The sequence below is a fragment of the Bombina bombina genome, chromosome 6 (genome assembly GCF_027579735.1).
Source record: "Bombina bombina isolate aBomBom1 chromosome 6, aBomBom1.pri, whole genome shotgun sequence".
In the NCBI taxonomy this organism is placed as follows: Eukaryota; Metazoa; Chordata; class Amphibia; order Anura; family Bombinatoridae; genus Bombina; species Bombina bombina.
Genome location: NC_069504.1, coordinates 677825587 through 677842273, shown reverse-complemented (window position 1 = coordinate 677842273; position 16687 = coordinate 677825587).

Here is a 16687-nt window from a genome sequence, read left to right as displayed (position 1 = left end):
GGGGGGAGAGAGAGAGCACAAAAGAGAGGGTGGGAGAGAGCGCAAAAGAGAGGGGGAGAGAGAGCGCAAAAGAGAGGGGGAGAGAGAGCGCAAAAGAGAGGGGGGAGAGAGAGAGCGCAAAAGAGGGGGGGAGAGAGTGCAAAAGAGAGGGGGAGAGAGCACAAAAGAGAGGGTGGAGAGAGCGCAAAAGAGACGGGGGAGAGAGAGAGTGCAAAAGAGAGGGGGAGAGAGAGAGTGCAAAAGAGGGGGGAGAGAGAGAGCTCAAAAGAGAGGGGGGAGAGAGAGCAGAAGAGGGGGGATAAAGAGAGGGAGAGAGACAGCAAAACAGAGGGGGGAGAGTGCACAAAAGAGAGGGGGGAGAGAGAGTGCAAAAGAGGGGGGGGGGAGAAAGAGAGCGCAAAAGAGAGGGGGAGAGCATAAAAGAGAGGGGGAGAGAGAGCGCAAAAGAGAGGGGGAGAGAGCACAAAAGAGAGGGTGGGAGAGCGCAAAAGAGAGGGGAGAGAGCACAAAAAAGAGGAGGAGAGAGTGCAAAAGAGACGGGGGAGAGAGAGTGCAAAAGAGAGGGGAGAGAGAGAGGGGGGAGAGAGCATAAAATAGAGAGGGGGGAGAGAGTGTAAAATAGAGGGGGAGAGAGAGAGCACAAAAGAGAGGGGGAGAGAGAGAGTGCAAAAGAGAGGGGGAGAGAGAGAGCGCAAAAGAGAAGGGGAGAGAGAGAGCGCAAAAGAGAGGGGGAGAGAGAGAGCTCAAAAGAGAGGGGGAGAGAGAGAGCAAAAGAGAGGGGGGAGGGAGAGAGAGAGAGAGAGCAAAAGAGAAGAAGAGGGAGAGAGCGCAAGGGGTGGGACCGCTGTACTGCAAAAAATGGCCCCTTTGAACGGGCTTTAGGACTAGTATATATATATATATATGTACACACATTTGTAATTTATTTAAGTGGTTTGGAGCCCTTTGCAGGCAAGTAGATAAAAACATGTTAAACTTGAGACTTCCGGTGGGCGGTGTTACTGGATGGAAGCAAGAAACAAGAGCTCTGCTCAAATAAGCCTAAAAAGTGACTTTTTATCTGCTATAAAGCAACCATCTAGTTACCCACATTGCCTGTCTTGCTGGGGTACCCTGTTCTGGTCATCACCAGCCGACTCTTTGATTGTGAAGGGCGCACCATCTGCCCTAGCCCCCGGACGCAGTACCCACAAATTGGGATCCCACGTGGAACGCCATCTTGGCTTAGCACTTCATGGAATAAACATTGTAGGAGAGGAGAGGAACTTTGTGTATAGAAATGCAGGCCTATTGCCACAGAGAAATGGATCCAGAGGATAATAACCGGCCTAAGATGGATACCTTACTTACAGAAATAACCGCCATATTCTCACCACAGCTGGATAACCTTATGAGGTCTTACCTTGAGCTCTGCGGGGCGATCCAGTCTGCACAGAAACCTCCCGCATTGCCAGCTATCGCCATTGTATCTGCTGGGGAGACTCCCCAACCTCTGTGTGCCTCATGCTATTGCCCTCCTGGGGAGACTGCGGGACCGGAGTGCGACCAGATTATCCCAGACCAGGACATGGCTCCGTCCTGCCTCTGCAACACACCCGCTCAGCTGGATGACAGCATTGGTGACAAGCCGCTTTACATATCGGGAGACTGGCCGCTTATCCTGAAGACGGAGCCTAAGGACTCTGCACACACAGTCTCTTGCTTCCCCTGGCACTATGTTCAGACCGCGAGTAGCTCAGGCACGAAGATTGTTGTCTCCAGCCCCACAAGTTTTGCTGCTGACTCTCCTTGACTCTATGCCCCTACACCCAGCCCCTCACTGTGCCTCAGCCTCAGATCAAATGACAGGCTGCACCCACCAAAAGCTGGAGTGGGATAAAACCATGCACAATTGATTCGCCCCTTCTTGGGGACTGCAGCATCTTCAGCTATCGGCTATGCCAGTGACCTGATCTTTGAAGGAGATGTGAGCATTTTATTTTGTTGACAGACTGTACACCTATCGTACGGAACTGTATCTATGCTGGCCTCGGACAGTCTCCCTACTTTGTCCTGCTTGTTTGTTGAGGGACCATGGTCTCTTTGTATTTTCGACTAGTTGCGGAACTGTTGGTTGTTGTTTTATGCCTAAGTTCTGTTTTGTCCTTTGTAACTGCCATAACTCTATCACGGGAGTTGGTTGATCTGCATACTGAAATCTGTCTGTTATGAGGCCGGTTGCTTTCCGGTCTAACTCAGCACCCCGCAATGTTAAATGGAACTTGACGCTTTGTGCTGAGTGCTGTTTCTCTAACTACACAATTATACCCGGCTGTGTTACTGCTTATTTATTACTATCTCCCCCTGTTTAATTGATAGTCATATCCCCCAATGTGTTAAAGTCTTTTATTGCTGCAAGCTAAGATGGGACATCCTGACAAAGTGGCGGGAGGGTGGCCAATGCATTGTATATAAACCCCTTTAACTTGTTAAACACAAGCTTTCATGTAAACTATGGTTATCATGCTTAAGTGCCCAGCGTTGTCAGACCTATCGCCCTGACCTGATACATATGAAATTATCTATGCCAACTAAAATACTGCTAATTTATGAGAGATCAAACCTATAGCCACTTGAATTATAATATGTACGACACCTGCCATGTTCATAGCACGCAAGGTAATCCTTACTTAATTAAAGACAAATACGGCTGTGGCCTCTACACTCAGCTGGCAGGATGGTATCATGGGGCGTATGTGTGTCTGACTCTATGTTTTATTGACCGCACTCCCAATTTGCCTGCCCTTTATGACATTTCATAATATTGCCAGTCAATCCTAAGCTTTATAACTTCAACGAGCACTATAGGATACAGCAAACACAGTAGCATTGCTGTTTGGATACAGTATGGTAGGCAGGGTATTGTTTTGTAATGCACTCTAATTTAGTTTAGTTCAGTTGAGTTTTTTTTTTTTTTTAATTTTTTATTTTGATTTTACCTTAGGTTGTTGGGGCAACTTAGATATACGCTATGTCACACAAATATAGGTAGCTATGCATGGGTTGATTAACAATTGCTTAGTGCAATCTCTACAGGATTCTCACCACTGAATACAACATGACGCCTATATAGCCTGTTCTACCCTCACTAAGACTCGTCATTCCTGTGCATAACTGGATACACAGAGCAGTGCTACAATCAATTTAGATACCTTGTAATAGCCCCATTTCGTTTAGTCTAGTTTAATGTTAACCACCCTGTTATTTAGGTAGTATAGTCAGTAAGAATACTTTAGGTCTTGAATTAAAAATAAAAACCCCAACGGTGTAGATACCTAGGACACAAAGCAGGATCTCAATGAAGACTGAAATTTTGCATGATTGTCATATAGATATAGTTGCATTGAGCTTCTAAATAATCTAACCTGTATCCTGAATATTGTATTAATTTTCTTTTATACCCTGCGTGGTATGATACCATGTTATGTACGTGTCTACATTGTTGGATATAAATAAAATTAAAAAAAAAAAAAAAACATGCTAAACTTAAATCATATTTGTGCAATATTAATATTTAATAAAGTGTTATACTGTGTATTTGCTATATATATATATTACTTTCCAATGTTCTGCACATAGCAGAATATGTTCTTTGTATTTTTAAGTAGCTATTTCTAGATATATATCTATATATAATCATCTATATATATACATATACAGTATAGGTATAGATATATATAGTGCCTAAATACCATCAGATATATGTAGAAGTATGTATTTTTGAATAAATAGAACAAATTATGCTTTGTGAAGAAAATAGTAAGGAGTAGGGCGTTTTTCCCCCACTTTTTTTGTTCCATTGACTTCTAAGGGGAATACGTAAATCTATTTGTGATATTTTTAACCGGCTTTTTTCACGCATTTGGTTAGCGCGTAAGCTTAAACGTAAATGTTTTACTTTCAATTTGTACTACGAACGCTACCCGATGCTTTACTTCTAGTGTAGTTAGCATGCGAGCTGGAGCGTTAAATACCGCTCCACTTGTAATCTAGCCCTAAATACATTTCATGATTCTCACTCTAATGATGGGTGCTGCCATTTTGTAACCTAGATTTCACTGCAAGTATCTGAAGGAGATTGCTGCACATGTGCAAACATGTCAGCACTGGAGTTCAACATGGTGGCACCTACAACTAGAGAGATGATGGGGGAATAACCTCACTACTATGCTTTTTACATTTATTTAGTGTTTATCTTAAAGGGACACTGAACCCAATTTTTTTCTTTTGTGATTCATATAGAACATGACATTTTAAGCAACTTTCTAATTTACTCCTATGATCAAATTTTCTTTATTCTCTTGGTGTCTTTATATGAAATGAAAGAATGTAAGTTTAGATGCCTGCCCATTTTTGGTGAACAACCTAGGTTGTCCTTGCTGATTGGTGGATACCAGAGTTCTGAACCAAAAAAAAGCTTAGATGCCTTCTTTTTCAAATAAAGATAGCAAGAGAACGAAGAAAAAATTATAATAGGAGTAAATTAGAAAGTTGCTTAAAATTGCATGCTCTGTCTGAATCACAAAAGAAAAAAAATTGGGTTCAGTGACCCTTTAATGTCCCTTTAGTGCAAATGTATTCCTTCTTTTTAGGAATTAGTTTTGCTAATTTTATATCAAGACCCGATGGAAAGGATATTTGTATGTGTGAAAAATAAGAGACTAATACATATTTTAAATATTGGTTTTTATTGAATTTGGATTTTTGATCCAATCTTTTAAATAGAGCAAAAAAAAACAACATAATTTATGTAAGAACTTACCTGATAAATTCATTTCTTTCATATTAGCAAGAGTCCATGAGCTAGTGACGTATGGGATATACATTCCTATCAGGAGGGGCAAAGTTTCCCAAACCTCAAAATGCCTATAAATACACCCCTCACCACACCCACAAATCAGTTTAACGTATAGCCAAGAAGTGGGGTGATAAGAAAAAAGTGCGAAGCATAAAAAATAAGGAATTGGAATAATTGTGCTTTATACAAAAAAATCATAACCACCACAAAAAAGGGGTGGGCCTCATGGACTCTTGCTAATATGAAAGAAATGAATTTATCAGGTAAGTTCTTACATAAATTATGCTTTCTTTCATGTAATTAGCAAGAGTCCATGAGCTAGTGACGTATGGGATAATGACTACCCAAGATGTGGATCTTCCACGCAAGAGTCACTAGAGAGGGAGGGATAAAATAAAGACAGCCAATTCAGCTGAAAAAAATCCACACCCAAAACAAAGTTTAAATCTCATAATGAAAAAAACTGAAATTATAAGCAGAAGAATCAAACTGAAACAGCTGCCTGAAGTACTTTTCTACCAAAAACTGCTTCAGAAGAAGAAAACACATCAAAATGGTAGAATTTAGTAAAAGTATGCAAAGAAGACCAAGTGGCTGCTTTGCAAATCTGATCAACCGAAGCTTCATTCCTAAACGCCCAGGAAGTAGAAACTGACCTAGTAGAATGAGCTGTAATCCTTTGAGGCAGAGTTTTACCCGACTCGACATAAGCATGATGAATTAAAGATTTTAACCAAGATGCCAAAGAAATGGCAGAAGCCTTCTGACCTTTCCTAGAACCGGAAAAGATAACAAATAGACTAGAAGTCTTTCGGAAATCCTTAGTAGCTTCAACATAATATTACAAAGCTCTAACTACATCCAAAGAATGCAACGATCTTTCCTTAGAATTCTTAGGATTAGGACAAAATGAAGGAACCACAATTTCTCTACTAATGTTGTTAGAATTCACAACCTTAGGTAAAAATTTAAAAGAAGTTCGCAACACCGCCTTATCCTGATGAAAAATCAGAAAAGGAGACTCACAAGAAAGAGCAGATAATTCAGAAACTCTTCTAGCAGAAGAGATGGCCAAAAGAAACAAAACTTTCCAAGAAAGTAATTTAATATCTAATGAATGCATAGGTTCAAACGGAGGAGCTTGAAGAGCCCCCAGAACCAAATTCAAACTCCACGGAGGAGAGATTGACTTAATGACAGGTTTTATACGAACCAAAGCACAAACTTACTTCACCACCTCCACAGGAGGCAAAGTTTGTAAAACTGATTTGTGGGTGTGGTGAGGGGTGTATTTATAGGCATTTTGAGGTTTGGGAAACTTTGCCCCTCCTGGTAGGAATGTATATCCCATACGTCACTAGCTCATGGACTCTTGCTAATTACATGAAAGAAATGTAGGTTACTGCTTTTTTTATTTTCAAGAATTATTTCAAGAATTATGAGCTAGTTAGTTAATATTGCTTCACAAATTAATCTTTTTTTTTTACTGATATAAAAAATAATTTTCCTCTTCACACACATACACAGGCGTACAGCAAATTTTCTGCATTGTGCCAAAAAATAAAAATAAAAAAAGATTTAAATTAGTTTTTTTTCTTTCACCTACGCTGCACTTTTTGAGAGGGAGATAGAACATCTGCAGAGAGAATGGTTTAGTACCACATCCTGCTGTTCTGAGCGACCCTCACAAACAATTTTAGTCATTCCAGATAAAATAAGGTTCCACTTTAAAATCAGATTTGGAGTCTATAAATCTGTTTTTGTAATGTTTCTAATATTCTGGGACGGAAAGATTACACATCTTCTTTTGAAGATCAGGGGATGAGAAATGAAAATCTCTTAAAATTAAAAGGTTGAACTCAGACAGAACAGAAAAAAAAAAAAAAAAAAAAGCTTGTAGTTTAATAAATTTCAGGAACAAGTAGTAGCGTTGCTATAAAATTTGCTGAGCATTGTGTATGCTAGAGCTTTGAACAGTCGTTTTAAAATGTACAACAACATAGATACGAATCATATTTTTGGAACACAAGGTAGTAATTATAGAAGTACTATATTCCATTGTCATTTTTCATAACTGGGATGGCAGATTAATATAGATAACCCAGCTCCAAACTTTTAATGTAAAGATTAATTTATTGGGATGATTTAGATACATACTTTTTGCTAACATTACAGTTTACTAAGAAAACACATTTTAAAACAATGGTGAAGCTAAGATAAGATTAAACACAAGTTATATTTTAAGTTGCATAAAGTCAATTTTATTTAAAGTAAAGTCACAAGTAAGCAATGATTCAAAGAATATAATTTCTACATTTTTTTTATGGTTTTGCGAGTGGTTGTGTGTGTGAGTGTGAGTGTGTGAGCATGTGTGTGTGTGAGAGAGTGTGTGTGTGTGTGTGTGTGAGAGTGTGTGTGTGTGTGAGAGTGTGTGTGAGTGTGTGTGTGAGTGTGTGAGCGTGTGTGTGTGAGTGTGAGTGTGTGAGCATGTGTGTGTGTGTGTGAGAGTGTGTGTGTGAGTGTGAGTGTGTGACCATGTGTGTGTGAGTGACGAGGGTGCTTTTTATACAATAGGAAATATGTGCTGTGAATTAAATCAGGATCCTGTGAAAAAGTGACAAGGGTGCTGAGTGTATATGCATTGATTTCACATTGTGTACAGTTACATTAATGGTGCAGTGCAAAACTGCACTAGCTAAATCCCATTCCGATCAGCCAATAGAATGCGAGCTCAATCTGATTGGCTGATTGGATCAGCCAATCGGATTGAACTTGAATCTGATTGGTTGATTCCATCAGCCAATCAGAATTTTCCTACCGTAATTCCGATTGTCTGATCTTGGGTGATGTCCCTTAAAGGAACTGTCATTCGTCTGGAAGTCGTCGGCCAGGATGGATGCTCTGCATCGGCGGGATGAAGATGGAGCCGGAAGAAAGAAGATTGAAGATGCCGCTTGATAGAAGACTTCAGCCGGATGATGGACCTCTTCAGCCCCCACTTGGATCAAGACTTCAGAGGATGATGGACCTCTTCAGCCCCGCTTGGATCAAGAATTCAGCAGGATGATGGACCTCTTCAGCCCCCACTTGGATCACGACTTCAGCCGGATGATGGACCTCTTCAGCCTCTGCTTGGGCTTGGATGAAGACTTCGGACCTTCTTCTGGATGGATCGGTGATACCCGGCGTGGTGAAGACAAGGTAGGGAGATCTTCAGGGGCTTAGTGTTAGGTTTATTTAAGGGGGGTTTGGGTTAGATTAGGGGTATGTGGGTGGTGGGTTGTAATGTTGGGGGGGGTATTGTATGTTTTTTTTACAGGCAAAAGAGCAGAATTCTTTGGGGCACGCCCCGCAAAAGGCCCTTTGGTAAGGTAAAAGAGCTTTTCAATTTTTATTTTAGAATAGAGTAGGGCATTTTTTATTTTGGGGGGCTTTGTTATTTTATTAGGGGGCTTAGAGTAGGTGTAATTAGCTTAAAATTGTTGTAATATTTTTATAATGTTTGTAAATTATTTTTTTATTTTTTGTAACTTAGTTCTTTTTTATTTTTTGTACTTTAGTTAGTTTATTTAATTTTATTTATTTGTAGGTATTTGTATGTAATTAATTTATTGATAGTGTAGTGTTAGGTTTAATTGTAGATGATTGTAGGCATTTTATTTAATTTATTTATTGATAGTGTAGTGTTAGGTTTAATTGTAACTTAGGTTAGGATTTATTTTACAGGTAATTTTGTAATTATTTTAAATAGGTAGCTATTAAATAGTTATTAACTATTTAATAGCTATTGTACCTGGTTAAAATAAATACAAAGTTGCCTGTAAAATAAATATTAATCCTAAAATAGCTACAATATAATTATTATTTATATTGTAGCTATATTAGGGTTTATTTTACAGGTAAGTATTTAGCTTTAAATAGGAATAATTTATTTAATAAGAAATAATTTATTTTGTTAAATAAAAATTATATTTAAGTTAGGGGGGGTGTTAGGGTTAGGGTTAGACTTAGATTTAGGGGTTAATACATTTATTAGAGTAGCGGCGAGGTCCGGTCGGCAGATTAGGGGTTAATACTTGAAGTTAGGTGTCGGTGATGTTAGGGAGGGCAGATTAGGGGTTAATACTATTTATTATAGGGTTTTTTAGGCGGGAGTGAGGTGGATTAGGGGTTAATAACTTTATTCTAGTAGCGGTGAGGTCTGGTCGGCAGATTAGGGGTTAATACGTGTAGGTAGGTGGCGGCGATGTTGGGGGTGGCAGATTAGGGGTTAATAAATATAATATAGGGGTCAGCGGTGTTAGGGGCAGCAGATTAGGGGTATATAGGGATAATGTAGGTTGCGGCGGTGTGCAGTCGGCAGATTAGGGGTTAAAAAAATTTAATAGAGTGGCGGCGATGTGGGGGGGCCTCGGTTTAGGGGTACATAGGTAGTTTATGGGTGTTAGTGTACTTTAGAGCACAGTAGTTAAGAGCTTTATGAACCGGCGTTAGCCCAGAAAGCTCTTAACTCCTGGCTTTTCTCTGCAGCTGGAGTTTTGTCGTTAGATTTCTAACGCTCACTTCAACCAAGACTCTAAATACCGGTGTTAGAAAGATCCCATTAAGAAGATAGGATACGCAAATGGCATAGGGGGATCTGCGGTATGGAAAAGTCGCGGCTGCAAAGTGAGCATTAGACCCTTTCCTGATTGACTCTAAATACCAGCGGTAGCCCAAAACCAGCGTTAGGAGCCCCTAACGCTGGTTTTGACGGCTAACGCAGAACTCTAAATCTAGGCGTATGAAAGTAAGATTATACACTACTGAACGGATTTTCTTCTTATATTAAGGCCACACTGTAACAAACATGTTATCAATATAAATGTTTGGTACAGTGCAGTCACGATATTCAAACAAAATATGTATAGTAAATTGTGAAATTACAGTGGCTATAAAAATACAAGGTTTAAACGTCATCAATTCCTAAAAACTCATTTTACATAGTGTGATGTTTAAAAAAACACCTTGTTTTAAAACAAAAAAAGCCACAGCTTCTATCTTCTACTGGATATTAAAGGGATATTAAACACTTTGAGATGGTAATATAAAATGATAAATCATATATATATATATAAATAAATAAATACATATATATATATATATATATATATATATATTAAAAAGTCTGCAATATACTTTCATTAGGGCTCTGAGAAGAAGGATCAGGATTAGTGCAGCTCTCCAGCATGCTAAAGGTATGTATTTTACACTACAGGTGAACTTTTTACCTGTAGCAAAAGAACATATATGTTCATTAAACGAAAATGAATGTAAATGTTCCACGAATTTTCGGTTTTCCTTTTTTTTAAAAGGAGATGAATACCTAATAACACGGGCAACAAATATAAGAAATAAAAAGTATTTTGAATATTCGGAATGAAGATTCAGCCAAACTGAAAATGCTGCCCGTGCACATGTCTACTATAGGATATTAAACAGAAAACCTATTTATTTAATTATTTACCTTGTACTGTGGGGTTAAATGTGGTGTGTGCTGCTTGTGAACTAGGCCAATAACATAGCATTAAAGTATTACTGATTTTGTAAAACCTGAGATGAAGTCACAATTGTTCTTTTATCTGTTGTTAAGTGAATTACATACATTTTTTTTTTTTTTGCTTTGGACTTTGTTCCCCTGTATTATAGAATATATACCTGTATTTTCTGTTTTCCTAGAACTCATATGGATATCCAACTTGCTGTATTTGGATAATCCTCAGGACAATCTAACAGTGTCAACAAATTTGCTAATACAAAAGGGAATTTATTTAATGAACTTTGTGTCAACGAAGACCCAACTTGCCTATTAAATTTAACAAGAAAAGTCACAGTCTCATTAATTTCTGCATTAGAGCAAAGCTTATTCAATTGTTGTTAAATTGTGTGTCTGCATTTGTACCTTGTCATTAATCCATTGTTTTCTTTTGGTCTGGTTAAGGCCTATTTTTACTTTGTAAAAAAAAAAAAAAAAAAAAAAAAATTCTGACTTTTTGTAAATTGTAAGTTTTGGTCATGAAATGGAATTTGCCTTGATTGTATATTATTTGCTTAACCCTTTAAGGACACAGCTTTCAGTTTGCTCAATTGTTTTATGACGGAAAAATTCCGTCATATGTCCTTAAAAGGTTAAGAAGAGCCTATAAAATTCACTTTTTAGGACCCAATTAGTAATTTACTTTACATAGGCCTAGATTTAGAGTTTGGCGGTAGCCGTGAAAACCAGCGTTAGAGGCTCCTAACGCTGGTTTTAGGCTACCGCCGGTATTTGGAGTCAGTCAGGAAAGGGTCTAACGCTCACTTTTCAGCCGCAACTTTTCCATACCGCAGATCCCCTTACGTCAATTGCGTATCCTATCTTTTCAATGGGATCTTTCTAACTCCGGTATTTAGAGTCGTGGCTGAAGTGAGCGTTAGAAATCTAACGACAAAACTCCAGCCGCAGAAAAAAGTCAGTAGTTAAGAGCTTTCTGGGCTAACGCCGGTTTATAAAGCTCTTAACTACTGTGCTCTAAAGTACACTAACACCCATAAACTACCTATGTACCCCTAAACCGAGGTCCCCCCACATCGCCGCCACTCGATTACATTTTTTAACCCCTAATCTGCCGACCGCCACCTACGTTATACTTATGTACCCCTAATCTGCTGCCCCTAACACCGCCAACCCCTATATTATATTTATTAACCCCTAACCTGCCCCCCACAATGTCGCCTCCAGCTACCTACAATAATTAACCCCTAATCTGCCGACCGCAAAGCGCCGCTACTTACGTTATCCTTATGTACCCCTAATCTGCTGCCCCTAACATCGCCGACCCCTATATTATATTTATTAACCCCTAACCTGCCCCCCTCAACGTCACCTCCACCTGCCTACACTTATTAACCCCTAATCTGCCGAGCGGATCTCACCGCTACTATAATAAAGTTATTAACCCCTAATCCGCCTCACTCCCGCCTCAATAACCCTATAATAAATAGTATTAACCCCTAATCTGCCCTCCCTAACATCGCCGACACCTAACTTCAAGTATTAACCCCTAATCTGCCGATTGGAGCTCACCGCTACTCTAATAAATTTTTTAACCCCTAAAGCTAATTTTAACCCTAACCCTAACACCCCCCTAAATTAAATATAATTTTATTCTAACTAAATAAATTAACTCTTATTAAATAAATTATTCCTATTTAAAGCTAAATACTTACCTGTAAAATAAACCCTAATATAGCTACAACATAAATTATAATTATATTATAGCTATTTTAGGATTTATATTTATTTTACAGGTAACTTTGTATTTATTTTAACCAGGTACAATAGCTATTAAATAGTTAAGAACTATTTAATAGCTAAAATAGTTAAAATAATTACAAAATTACCTGTAAAATAAATCCTAACCTAAATTACAATTAAACCTAACACTACACTATCAATAAATTAATTAAATAAACTACCTACAATTAAACCTAACACTACACTATCAATACATTAATTAAATACAATACCTACAATTATCTACAATTAAACCTAACACTAAACTATCAATAAATTATTTAAATAAAATATCTACAAATAACTACAATGAAATAAACTAACTAAAGTACAAAAAATAAAAAAGAACTAAGTTACAAAAAATAAAAAAATATTTACAAACATTATAAAAATATTACAACAATTTTAAACTATTTACACCTACTCTAAGCCCCCTAATAAAATAACAAAGCCCCCCAAAATAAAAAATGCCCTACCCTATTCTAAATTAAAAAAGTTCAAAGCTCTTTTACCTTACCAGCCCTGAACAGGGCCCTTTGCGGGGCATGCCCCAAAGAATTCAGCTCTTTTGCCTGTAAAAAAAAAACATACAATACCCCCCCCCAACATTACAACCCACCACCCACATACCCCTAATCTAACCCAAACCCCCCTTAAATAAACCTAACACTAATCCCCTGAAGATCTTCCTACCTTGTCTTCACCATCCAGGTATCACCGATCCGTCCTGGCTCCAAGATCTTCATCCAACCCAAGCGGGGGTTGGCGATCCATAATCCGGTGCTGAAGAGGTCCAGAAGAGGCTCCAAAGTCTTCCTCCTATCCGGCAAGAAGAGGACATCCGGACCGGCAAACATCTTCTCCAAGCGGCATCTTCGATCTTCTTCCATCCGGAGCGAAGCCCCTGAAGATCTTCCTACCTTATCTTCACCCTGCCAGGTTCCCCGATCCGTCCTCGGAAGTCTTGATCCAAGCCTCGGAAGTGTTGATCCAAGCCCAAGCGGGGGGCTGAAGAGTGACGTCCATCCTCGGGCTGAAGTCTGGATCCAAGCGGCGACTGAAGAAATCCATCATCGGGCTGAAGTCGGAAGTCCATCATCGGGATGAAGTCTTCTATCAAGCCGCATCTTCAATCTTCTTTCTTCTGGAGCGGAGCGGAACCATCTTCTTCCAAGCCGACGCAGAACATCTTCTTCAACCGACGACTAGACGACTAATGACGGTTCCTTTAAATGACGTCATCCAAGATGGCATCCCTCGAATTCCGATTGGCTGATAGGATTCTATCAGCCAATCGGAATTAAGGTAGGAATATTCTGATTGGCTGATGGAATCAGCCAATCAGAATCAAGTTCAATCCGATTGGCTGATCGGAACAGCCAATAGAATGTGAGCTCAATCTGATTGGCTGATTGGATCAGCCAATCGGATTGAACTGGATTCCATCAGCCAATCAGAATATTCCTACCTTAATTCCGATTGGCTGATAGAATCCTATCAGCCAATCGGAATTCGAGGGACGCCATCTTGGATGACGTTATTTAAAGGAACAATCATTCGTCATCTAGTCGTCGGTTGAAGAGGATGTTCCGCGTCGGCTTGGAAGAAGATGGTTCCGCTCCGCTCCAGAAGAAAGAAGATTGAAGATGCGGCCTGATAGAAGACTTCATCCCGATGATGGACTTTCGACTTCAGCCCGATGATGGATTTCTTCAGTCGCCGCTTGGATCCAGACTTCAGCCCGAGGATGGACGTCACTCTTCAGCCCCCCGCTTGGGCTTGGATCAACACTTCCGAGGCTCGGATAAAGACTTCCGAGGACGGATCAGTGAACCTGGCAGGGTGAAGATAAGGTAGGAAGATCTTCAGGGGCTTAGTGTTAGGTTTATTTAAGGGGGGTTTGGGTTAGATTAGGGGTATGTGGGTGGTGGGTTGTAATGTTGGGGGGGGTATTGTATGTTTTTTTTTACATGCAAAAGAGCTGAATTCTTTGGGGCATGCCCCGCAAAGGGCCCTGTTCAGGGCTGGTAAGGTAAAAGAGCTTTGAAATTTTTTAATTTAGAATAGGGTAGGGCATTTTTTTATTTTGAGGGGCTTTGTTATTTTATTAGGGGGCTTAGAGTAGGTGTAAATAGTTTAAATTGTTGTAATATTTTTCTAATGTTTGTAAATATTTTTTTATTTTTTGTAACTTAGTTCTTTTTTATTTTTTGTACTTTAGTTAGTTTATTTCATTGTATTTATTTGTAGATATTGTATTTAAATAATTTATTGATAGTGTAGTGTTAGGTTTAATTGTAACAGGTTAGGATTTATTTTACAGGTAATTTTGTAATTATTTTAACTATTTTAGCTATTAAATAGTTCTGAACTATTTAATAGCTATTGTACCTGGTTAAAATAAATACAAAGTTACCTGTAAAATAAATATAAATCCTAAAATAGCTATAATATAATTATAATTTATATTGTAGCTATATTAGGATTTATTTTACAGGTAAGTATTCAGCTTTAAATAGGAATAATTTATTTAATAAGAGTTAATTTATTTCGTTAGATTTAAATTATATTTAATTTAGGGGGTGTTAGTGTTAGGGTTAGACTTAGCTTTAAGGGTTAATACATTTATTAGAATAGCGGTGAGCTCCAGTCGGCAGATTAGGGGTTAATGTTTGAAGTTAGGTGTCGGCGATGTTAGGGAGGGCAGATTAGGGGTTAATACTATTTATTATAGGGTTATTGAGGCGGGAGTGAGGCTTATTAGGGGTTAATAACTTTATTATAATAGCGGTGCGGTCCGGTCGGCAGATTAGGGGTTAATAAGTGTAGGCAGGTGACGTTGTGGGGGGCAGATTAGGGGTTAATAAATATAATATAGTGGTCGGCGGTGTTAGGGGCAGCAGATTAGGGGTACATAGGGATAATGTAAGTAGCGGCGGTTTACGGAGCGGCAGATTAGGGGTTAAAAAAAATATGCAGGGGTCAGCGATAGCGGGGGCGGCAGATTAGGGGTTAATAAGTGTAAGGTTAGGGGTGTTTAGACTCGGGATACATGTTAGAGTGTTAGGTGCAGACGTAGGAAGTGTTTCCCCATAGCAAACAATGGGGCTGCGTTAGGAGCTGAACGCGGCTTTTTTGCAGGTGTTAGGTTTTTTTTCAGCTCAAACAGCCCCATTGTTTTCTATGGGGGAATCGTGCACGAGCACGTTTTTGAAGCTGGCCGCGTCCGTAAGCAACTCTGGTATCGAGAGTTGAAGTTGCGTTAAATATGCTCTACGCTCCTTTTTTGGAGCCTAACGCAGCCATTCTGTGAACTCTCAATACCAGAGTTATTTAAAATGTGCGGCCAGAAAAAAGCCAGCGTTAGCTACGCGGGTCGTTACCGACAAAACTCTAAATCTAGCCGTAAGGAAACTAAATAGAATGTGTGGGTTCTACATAAGTCATTTGCACAGGTTTCAGTGGATTTTTGTTTTTTAATTCCAAGACTATTCTTATCCACCATAAAAACTATAATTAACCTAACAGTAGTTTTTTTTCTAACATTACCCAAACAAATGGCCGATCAGATTTATTTCCTCCTTCACCAGCTGTATTACAGTCATACAATAATGTTGCCTAAATTAATTTTCATGCAGGTTTTTACCTAATTGTTTTATTTTTCTAAGTCAACAGCCTTACCCGCTTGAAACTTTGTTTTTAGACAGTTTTACAAAGCATGCTATGTTTTTTGTATGCATTTTTTATTCTAAATTTTAAGGCTGAAAAGTGTTGCCTGATTTTCTTAAAGGGCCATAATACCCAAATGTTTAAACACTTGAAAGTGATGCAGCATAGCTGTAAAAAGCTGATTAGAAAAATGTATACAATTGTATGCTCTGTTTAAATAACAAAAGAATAAAAAAATAAATTGTTTGGGTTTTAACAGATATATTGCTCAAATATAAAAGTTGAAATCAAGGGGCCGATTTATGTAGCTGCAAATGCAGCTGTTTCCGTGCGAGCCTTCTTAACTCGTCCACCACCTCTCAGGCGGCGGACAGCAAAAATCCTGATCAGATATGATCGGGATGATTGACAACCCCTGCTAGCACCCTGTCATGGCCGTGCCTGAATTTGAACCTGGAATCCTGGTTCCCAGCCTGTTTTTCTTTTCCTGTGCCACCAGAGGTATCTGTTTATGTTTACAGCTTTTTGGAGATCTGTTATCTGCAGTGGATTACTCTCTGGCTCCACCTGCTTGCCAGCTGCAGGTAGTTTTCTAATCAGCTCTGCTATAAAGGGCTGCTTCACTAATCATTTGGGGCCTTGACATTGTGATTGATTTCCTTTGTTTTTGCCTCTGTTCTGTTTCCTGAATTCCTGTTTTGTTGTTGGATCCCTGGCATCTGAACTCGGCTTGCTGATTGACCATTCTTCTGGATTCCCCTTTTTGCTTTATGAAAGATTGGACTGCTTTCCTGGCTACTGACCCTTGGCTTGTATTCTGACAATTCTTTTGTATCCTGTATGCTTACTTGGCTACTGTGTCTATC